A 10,408-nucleotide genomic window follows, 5' to 3' on the forward strand; every position below is an offset into this window, starting at 1 on the left:
GCCATAACAAAAGAAATATGATCCCTTGCTCATCCCAAATGTGTGGAGACATTGGGAAAATGTCGTTTTGCTTCATTTTATTTACATTTCTTTAAAAAAAAAAGTAAGTGCAATTAAGAGGGTGAGAAGGGTTTTTATTATTGACAACATTTTAATCACTGAGAACTGCATTCAGCACAGTTGAAGTCTATTAGCAACAGAGGGATTTCAGGATTTAAAACAGTGTGTAGAGACCCTACACGATGAAAATGCTGATATATTTGTAACACACATGACAGATTTCATTTCTGAAAGACTGATTAAACTGGACCTTGCTTTGCTTAGACAGAGACGGTCAGTTTGTTGTCAAAGGTGAACAGCAAAACCCAGTGGTACCTCTCAGGAAACACGGGTGGCCTCATGAATCTGTTTTCCTGCTGCTGTGGGAGCTCTTGGAGAGGATTTCACTTGAGGAAAGGAAATGAAGTGTAGAACAAAAGGCTCATATGGGGACCCTGAAAGCTCATTCTCATCTCTTCCACCTGCAGAACAAGGTGGATGTCCAGGGCTTTGGCTGAATGGGGATCACTGCCAACTTCTACCTGGCAAAACAGAGGAGAAACTGAGGGTCCAATATGCTTAAAACAGTCTGCATGCTGAAGGAGCAGGAAAAACCCTTTGTAACTACAGTATAAGAAAAGTCATTACTAGAGCAGAGTGTGAAATTACTGCAGGCAGCTGTGAATGAAGGAGAACCTGTATTCAGAGGTAAAGTTCTTCAGGAGTCAAAACATGAGGCTGTGAATGAGCCTGTGAATATGCAGGTTAATGACCCAAACTTCCTGCTGCGTGTGAGCTCCAGGAGCTCCAACAGGCTGCAGCATCCCTAAGATATCCAAGACAGACGGGAGGGGGGGCCCTGGCGAGGGAAGAGAGGGACCCATCTCACAGTCACAGTGCTCAGATGGGAGAGGGCCTGCTCTGTATGAGGGTCTCTGTGAACACCTGGAGGAGTGAATGCAGTTAAGGGTTTTCATTTTGCTGTTCACCTTTGCGCTGGAGCTGTTCCCTCCAGCAGCACGCGTGTAAAGCAAGGGACAGACGGCTGGGCTGACACTTGTGGGATTAATCAAAGGGGGTCAAATAGGCCATGTGGGTTCCAGTTACCCTTTGGGATCTTCCCATCCAGCTGCTTTAACGGGAGGAAGCCCTGAGCTTCTGTCAGTTCCAGCAGCTGCTTCATCAGGCTTGAAGCTTCGTCTCTGTCGATGCTGTTGAAATTTGAGGGATCTTGGCTCCTCTGCACATCCCACCTGGCATTTGGAAGGGGGATATCCCTGCTGCTGGCCGTGTGCACGGCCCCCAGGGCGTGGTGGAGCCACATCAGGCGCTTCTGCCCTTGGAACGCCCTCCCTTTGTCGTGCATGAGCTGGTGCTCGGTCACTGCCCTCCTGCTGCAAGGGAAGGAACGAGGAGTCAGGGGCGGGAGATGCTGTTTTGCATCCATCCATGCCAGATGCTTCTCTGCACTGAGGAAGGAGCACTGGAGGTGCCTCAGGCTGCGGCAGTCTGTCAGGAAGCCTAAAGACTCCTGCAGATGGGAAGCTGAAATGCTGTGCTATTCCCAAGGTGTACCTTGAATCTCCTCTCTTTTAAAGAAGGTAAACTGGGGAGATTGACAAAATGGCTCTAGCAGACTTAAGGAGCTCCTACAGGGGTTTGATCTTTCCCAAATTTAGATTATTTTCAGAGGTTTCAATAGAAGAATAAAGTTCCCTTTCCATCACCTCAGTGTTACAGGACTCTTGGGTTTGTTTTTTTCCTTCCAGAGATGTAACTCGGGAGTAGTTTACCTGAAATCACTGATGTCCGTGAAATAAAACTAAACCCCTATTTTCTTCAGATCCACCAACATTTTTGAGTCAACTGTTGACTGAGGAGGGCAAGCTAAATCTCAGATGCAAATATTTCAAGATTTCAGGCTGCTTAGATAAGATCTAACTGCAGCTATAGGCTCCTACTGCAGATTTGGATCTGATTGGGAACCTAAATATGGAATTTCAGCATGTGCCATCTCCATGGCTTATGTTGAACATCCTTCTGTGATTTGCTATGCTGTGTTTAAAAGTGACAACTGAAATGTGGTACATGTTACACATCTAAAAATGCAATTGGTCTAATTTTATACTGCAGGGAGGGTGAGGTAAAATGGTGCTGTATCAAATACATTAAATTTTTCTTCTGCTATGCCTGGAGTAGCCAAGAGCAGTGCAGAACACAGCCAATGAAATCAAAAGTGAGCAGATTTCTAATGATGTCAATGAAGTAAAAAGGTATTATTGCTTACTTTTCAATGTCTTGACACATTGCAAAACAGGCAAAAAAAAGAATTGCCAAAAATGTAACTGTCTGCAGAGATCTCTGGGGCAGGAACATTTTCTCTCTTCTTTAAATCAGCTCCACAGGACCAGAAACTGACGGTGTGATCAGAAATCTTTTCCTCTGCTCTTTCTTTCACCTGACAAAATGAATTTCAGCCTTTAAGCAGGGTTGAGAGTGGAGCACTGTGCTGTGGTAAAACATCCCAGGACCTCCCACATCATCCCAGGCCTGTGGATCAGGGAACACCAGGAAAGGACAGATAGGATTCACAGGATATTTCTACATTTCCTTGCTTATAGTCCTAAATCTCCTTTCCCACTGTTGCCTCTTGATATAACATTTTGAACTCCTGTGCATTTGCAAGCACAGGAAATTATTTCAGGACTTGGAAGAGACCGTCCTGATAAAAACTTCACAGCATTTGACACAATTTGACACAAAGATCAGGATTGCTGAAAATTGTGAAACTCAAAAGGTATTCAAGGCTGGAGCAGGAATATCAAGTTAAAAGGTGTTCACAGCCCTGGGCTTTGGGCCTTCAATAGCACAACCTTTTCCATGAGCAGGGCAAGTGCTGACACCCAAATATCCAGGATTGTATTAGACTGATGCTGGATTTCTTTTCTGCAAAGAAGTGGATTTTTGGCTTAGGGAAGGGACAACTAGAAGATGTAATTGTGAGATGAATATTTTAGTCTAAGTTATAATTTCATCCAGCTCTACGTCTGCTCATGGCATTGGTACACCCACACCTACCCACCCCTTCAACCCCATCATGCCTTTATTGCCAGCTCCAGCCCTAAAATTTCTGCATTTTTGACTGTACCCTGCTTTAGGATTGGCTCCAGCCTAGCCCTTTATTCATTTACCAGAAAATCCTGTATTAATTGTTACATCAAAACCTGGAGGGACAGCAAAACAAAGTTGCAGCATTTAAATTGTTCTGTAAGACAAATAGTAAAGACAAGTTCCTGTATAATTTTTTGAAGGAATAATTCTTTCTGTGCAGAAGAAATTTGGGATAGTAAAAAACTCAGCATGTGCTCAAACAACTTGTCTTCATACTAACTTGAATATTGGCAGTGGCTGGATAAAAAAGCAAATCATACATTAATAGAACATAAATACACATCAATTCTATATTTGCTTGTAACAAGCTTGTTCTTAATAAGTCTGTCCCAGTAATTTGTGAGTAATTTTCTTAGGCAATACATTGAAATCAAACTAGATGTAAAATAACAAGTGGATATTAGTTCTGATGAAAAACATCTGTATTAAATGCAGATACATGCACATAAATATACATAGAGATGTGTGTATGAAATGCTGAGTGATATTTTGAGTTGTGCTGATGCAGAACTGCTCAGACACAGTAGAGAAATGACACTTTGCTACTGTGATCACCAGTAAACTACACATTAATTAAAAGCATCTCCCAGTCACAGAAGGAACATTATCCACTTACTGATGGTGTTGTTTGGATCCAGTGAAGTCCTGACCTGCAGAGTCTCCTGCCAGCCCCGTGGTGATGTTCCAGTGCAGTGACACTGAATGCCCTTGGCCGCCTTTTATAGCAGTCCAGAGCTCAGGAACAATGGGAATGGGCTCCACAGCACTCTGTGACTAAGACCTTGTGTCAGGGAAATGAGACAGGTCCAGCAATAATAAATCTTGGATTTTAGAATATTCAGCTGTGACTAAGGAAAAGATCACAGCTTTGCAGGCAGTGTCTCCTTCCTTTGCAGTCTCTCCTGTTTTGTGAGAACCTTTGATTCTAACACAGCTTTCTTTTTTCCTAAGATGACGGACAAGGGATATCCAGCTGTTCCAGGGTTGATCAGGAAAAGTGTCTCTGGTGTGGAAATAGATTTTCCTCCTTTCTTGTCCTTATGGCTCAGGTGTGGGACCCTGAGTTGGGTAAGAGGAATCTAAATTAATAATACGGATGACCCCTGCAATTCACAGTCAGCAGAACCAAGTTACTCACAGAAAAATCTCAGGAGCTGGTAAATAATGGAATCCCAGAATGGTTAGACTGGAAGAGACCTAAAAGCCCACCCATCCCACCCCCTGTCATGGGCAGGGACACCTTCCACTATCCGAGGTTGCTGCAAGCCCTGTCCAGCCTGGCCTTGGACACTTCCAGGAATGGGGCAGCCACAGCTTCTCTGGGCAACCTAAATAAGATCCTACTGGATTTTAATGTTCAGTACAAATTTCATTTAAATCTGTTGTATGTACAGTAAATAAATTTATTTGAAATCTTGGAAATGGGAGAAACTCACTAAACAATAAAAGTGCAAGTGGTAGCACAGGCAAAAAGCCACATTCTTGTATGTTTTGAAACCCTACAAGCTGACACCACATAAGATTTGATATTCACTGTATGATCTCTAACCAGGTAATTTCAGTAGAATTTGGATACTCAGGATGTGGCTGGATCATTAGGCTGAAACTCCTTAAGGGGACCAGTTCCTACTTCTCAAAGTGAAGGACAGTGAATGTATTTGTCATCTCTGAGGAGCAGTAGCCTGGGAAGATTGGAAAGATCATTTGCTCAGTGTTTTCAGAAGCGGTGGATTCCTTTCCCATAGGCACAGGGCTGTGTTCCTGATAAACACAGGCTCAGGTGGATGCAGACACGTTGTCCTGCAGAGACAGGCCCTTTGCAGGGCTTCACAGCCTCGTCTGCTCTCGCAGCTTCCATGGACACCAAATTGCTTTTCATTATGTTCCTCAAGGCGGCTTGTCTGAGCCCCGCTGTTTCTGAGACACCCAATAAACATTCCTGATTTCATTACCTGAGTCCTGATTGTTAAGGAGAGTGTCACCCATTAGAGTGTGTCACCAATTAAAGCTGACATTTGTTAAATATTGGTAAATCAGGGCCCGGCTTCACATCTGAGTCTCCAGTCACTTACGCTGTGGTTACACCAAATTATCCACCGTGAATCCCTTGGTTACATCTTGAAGGATTAATAAGCGTTGGCCAAAGTCCTGTGTAAAATATCTGGGACAATTCATCCATGAACTTTTCAAGTCTCCAAGTGTACAATGGGTTTTCAGTGGATGCAGTTATCGGCATCTCCACTGGAAAAACATCAATTGAGTGACCACAGGCAGAGATGGTGACGTGGGGTTGGCACAGGGGCACTTGGAGCGTGTTCTGGTGGTCACACCACACTGCCATGGCTACGCCCTTCCACTGGCAATTTCCTTCCACCCAAGGACTCGGGAGAAGTCAAAATAACCATGGTCGTGACTTTGTGACGTCTCTGGGAGGTCGGACTTCGCCAAAGTTACCCTGTATCCATGAGAGATATAATATTTCGAAAGAAAACATAAAATGTGTCAATTGCCCACTTAAACGCCAGCCACACACACCCAGGAGGAAATGTTCCGAGCTGTAATGGGGTCAGTGCTCGTGTCACAAGGGGAAGTCGTACCACCAGCACTCCCAGGTGTTGTTTTTAGCTGGGATAAATTAACCTCTGTGAGAGCCCTGAGCAGTGCAGAGTGGAGTAGGAGCCTGTTCTGCCGGGGAAGTAACGAGGGATTCGGGCTGACCAGAGCTTGGTCCCCTCGGGGCCTCCCTCACGGCATTCTAGGAGCCATCACCGGTTTTAGCCTTGGCTTCAAAGCCTTCGCTCCCTCCCTCCGGCTTTTCCTGGTCTCTGCATGGGAGGGGCTTTCGCTGTTCCCTCACCTTCAGCGGGAGTTTTTGGAGCAGGAGGGTTGTGCCAATTATAGTTTCCCAGGGAGTGATTCCTTTGTTTTGCTTTCCAGTCCTTTCCCCGGGGAGCCAGGTGGGGGAGGAAGGGAATATGGCTTGCTGCAGAGCATGAAAGAAAAGGGAAGAGAAAGCCTGGAGGCCCAGTTGAGGGGGAAGAAGGAACTGGGGGAGGAAACAAGAAGCAAAGCAAATGTGCAAATAGCTTCGTTAGGGCAAGGGGGATCCTCTGGCCTGGGATTTGAAAACTTAATTAAACAAAGACTGTGCTGCATCAAAGGGATCCTCTATCTGTAGGGAGATGGGCTGAGAGATCTGAGGAATTTTTTCCGTGTGCTGTTCTCTGTTACTCACCAGTAACAGGAGTGTGGGCTCCAGAAGACTTCCTGCTTCCCTGATGAAAACATCAACTCTCCTTTTATTATTATTTTTGGGTTGTGGGTTTTTTTCCCTTACTGCTCTTAGCCCAACCGACCCGAATTCCTGTGAGCTGCTGTGCCGTGGATGGAAAGCTGGGCACCGCCCTGCTGAGAGGAAACGCTCTGACCACGCTCGTGGTAAATAGAGCTGCCCTGAGCTGCTGGGGAAGCAGCAGCTGCTGATGGGCTGTTTGCCCTCCCTGGCCTCCCTCACTCAGAGAAGGGAGGAAATGACACCTCATAGCAAACCACGAAGATTTTGGCACCACCGCACCTACACTCGAGGTGCTACAGGGGCATCACCAGCTCTCTGCCCCCGGGGAAGGAGCCAGCAGATCCATGGCTTCCATAATCATTTCAAGAGGTGAAGTTCAGCTCCCAGGAGTGAGTTCCAGGCTTCCCCTCCCTCAGGGTGCTTTTAGCTCTTCTGTGTCACCTCCTTTTTGCTGGGGACAGTCCTGTGCCATCTGGAGAGGTGCCAGCAATCACATTTGGGAGTGGGGTAAACTGTTCCAAGAGCAGTTTGAAATCCTGGCCCCTATGCACTATGTACTGCGTCATTCCAGAGAAAACTCCCATCTTCCAGGGAATTAAAATTAGAGTTGAACAGCAGTGACTCAGGCTCACTGTTTTCATTTTCCATTTTCTGACTTCAGGCCAGATTTACAGAAGCTCCTGGGACTCACAGCTCTGGCTGAACATGGTAGCAAGGGTGCGTGTTTTGTCCTCCAAAACCTACCCTGAAGCCAAGCCTGGGGCTGATTCTCTTTTCTTCCCAAAATTGTCTCCAGATGGAATATTTTATGTGTGCAAAACAAATTCAGGTGAAGCTGAGACAAAGCCTCAGGTCCCTTTTGCTGCTTCTGTAACACCCACTGGGCCCTCTGGGCTTATTCCAGGTTCCACAGCATTGCAGAAATCTCCTGAGGACCTCACCTGAGTAAAAACAACAAAAAAAGAAGGGATGTCTCCCAGTGCCATGGGCTCTGCCTCCACGAAAAGGAACTCTCTGGGATCTGCCCCTGCAACAGAATGTCACTGTGATGCCCAAAGCTTAGATGTGAGACATCAACAGTGGCAGAAGCTTCACACCTGGAAGGGTAGGGATGAAGGCTGAGCAATTAAATGTCATTGAAGTAAAGAAACTTCTCACTAATTAATCCCCAAGTGCTGAGTCTTGGGGACATGGTGTGCCATTGTGCTCTCTTAATTTAGGTCTATGATACATAAATTACAGTCTGTTGTTTCACTCTCCCTTTACATGAAGTCTGAGGTAAACATAAAAGCTTTCACAGTTTAAAAATACATGTTTTAAAAGTAAGGAAATAAGGGATTTGCACCCTGTAAACAGAAGAGTTTGTGGGAATAAGCTCAGGCACTAATGTTTCTAAAGATCAGGCTTGTGTAAGTCTCTGTTTCTTTAGAAAATGGCCTTCACCAGGGCTGGTCTACAGGCAGGATGTGAAAAGGGGCTGAATCCACAGGAACCTCATGACAGCAGGCTCAGATGTGCCTGTGTGCAGTTGGTTTCTGACTGAAGATGTGTCCCCTCCACCAGTTCCTGCTGGGTTCGAGCAATAACGTTTCCCAGCAAAAGGCCTTTCTGTGGGCAGAATCGTGCCAGTAAATAACTGGTTCTGTTAGCGTCTGGTTGCGCTTGAGGAGCAGCTCTAAGAGATCTTCTTGCAGATAAAAGTATTTTCCAGTAAATATTATCTGTCTCCAGAGCTATCCAGAGCTCCAGGAGCATTTGGACAATGCTCTCAGTCACATGGTGGGATTCTGGGGTGTCCTGTGACGGACCAGGAGTGGATCTTTGATGGTTCTTGTGGGTCCTTTCCAGCTCAGGATATTCTGTGGTTCTGTGATCCCTTAAATTTGGCTCACACAGCTGAGGTTTCTTCGAAATCATAATGTCTAGAATGTGTTCATTTTCCTCTCTGAGACTGAAATCTCAGAAACCATGACAGCAGTTTGACTAGAACACCTTACTCCAGGTCAGTGTGGTCTTGGATCCTGGTCTGGGGGGGGCTATAAAGCATTTAACCAATGGTACTGGACACAAGTGGCATTTGTTACTGTAAAAGCCACCGAGTGCAATGCAGCAGGATTTTCCAAACACTCACCAACTTGGAATAAGGAGGGAGGTAATGTAGCACAAAGCAGCTTCCACACAGATGTGACATCCACATGTAGTGCTGCTCAGGGCTGGTTTGGGGACAGACTTTGGAATGACACGAGTGCTGTGTGGCTGTGCTGGCACATCCCAACCCTGGCTCTGGGAATTTGGCTGAACACTCTGACCTCTGCCTTGTGTCCTGGTGATGGGCCATGTTTAGTTTCTGAGTAATGCCAAAAGCAAACTGAAAATGGATTATGTTTGGATGACATGATTTTTGTGGACTGTGATTTATCAAATGTGGTGACAGGCTGAACCCCAGGGAAGAAGTGCTTGAATAGAGCAGGTAACATGTCCTAGGTGAGTGCTGAGTGCTCTGTTTGCATTGCAGGACGTGAACCAACTTCTGAATAAATGCTTTGTTCCCAAGTCTGTCATCTGGAATTATCTTCATACATCATGTGTAACTTTGGTATGAAATCATAAATTCTGTTAGGATTACAAGGTTTTCCAAGTTGCTCTCTAATATTTGTTCTGTTTCTTTTTTAAAAAAAATATCCATTACTGCAAAACTTAATGTTTGAAATGTACATTATGTGATATGAGCAGGGTCTAGGAATGCTGCAAACCCCTTTGGGAGAAGGGAAGCGAGTACTGGAAATCACTGTCTGAAAGAAGTCACAAAGTGAAATGGCTGAACAGCTCCAACCTTCAAATTATTTCCTTTGTTTTTGTTGCCTCAGGAAATTAGCTGCCAGCTAATTTAGATTACAATGGATTAGATTTCCTTAATTAAAGGCAGGTAACCCTCAGATAACTGTACACACAATTAAGATACTTTGGAGCATCCATTACCTCAAAATCATTGTTGTGTTTCTGTCCCTTGGCCAGTTTTGACCTTTGGAGGATTTTACTGAGAAAAAGCTCTTAAAATAATGTGGGATGCTGCAAAAGATTTTGGGAAATTCCAGTTAATGATATCAGCTGGTTGTTTTTCATTCCACTTGGGTTTCTGGAATTCTGGTAGACTGAGGACGCCCCATCCTCTGCACAGTTCCTGCTTGGAAAGCAGAGTCAACGAGCATTAATTTATACTCAAAATGCCTTATTGTACATGGTATGATCCAAAGTATTATTAATTATACTTGTGCCAGATAAATTAGTCTTCTTTGGCCCATGGCAAAGACATGAAGTCTGGATTAAACCCAGCCTGGTTGCGAAGGGAGGTTTTTGGGAGATTGTTGCAGCAACAGCCCTGGGTGGGTTTCATGTATTACCTGATAACTCAAATCAGGAGGTTTGTTATCTAAGGCAACCCCTTTGGAGCAAGTTAATTGTTTAATTAGAGGTTAAAACTCATGTTGTATGAACAAATGTCATGTACGAATGAGAGTTTGGCAAAGCACATCAACAGCACTGTGTATCTGTAACTAAAATTCCTCCTTTCAAATCCTCTCGTTTACTCAAGTGCTAAAAAAAAGTTCCGTCTTTTGTGCCTCAGTAAGCAAAGCTCAGACATAAAATTTACCAAAAACTCTGGCTTACAGCAGTTTGCTCAACACACTTATTAAAAGCTCATGGGGACAAATGGCTCTGAGAGAATTGAAACGTTCTAATGTGTTAGCCCTACCTGGACGGATCTCACCGGGCCAGAAACACAAGGAAATAAAACTTTATTTTTCGTTTTAGACAGAAAAAGAACAGTTCTGGGGGCGTTACCGTTCCCGCATTTCAGGGCCCGGGCGGGGCCCGCAGGGCCGCCTCAGCGCTCCCGCCATT

The sequence above is a fragment of the Coloeus monedula genome (assembly GCF_965178545.1).
Source record: "Coloeus monedula genome assembly, chromosome: 23".
In the NCBI taxonomy this organism is placed as follows: Eukaryota; Metazoa; Chordata; class Aves; order Passeriformes; family Corvidae; genus Coloeus; species Coloeus monedula.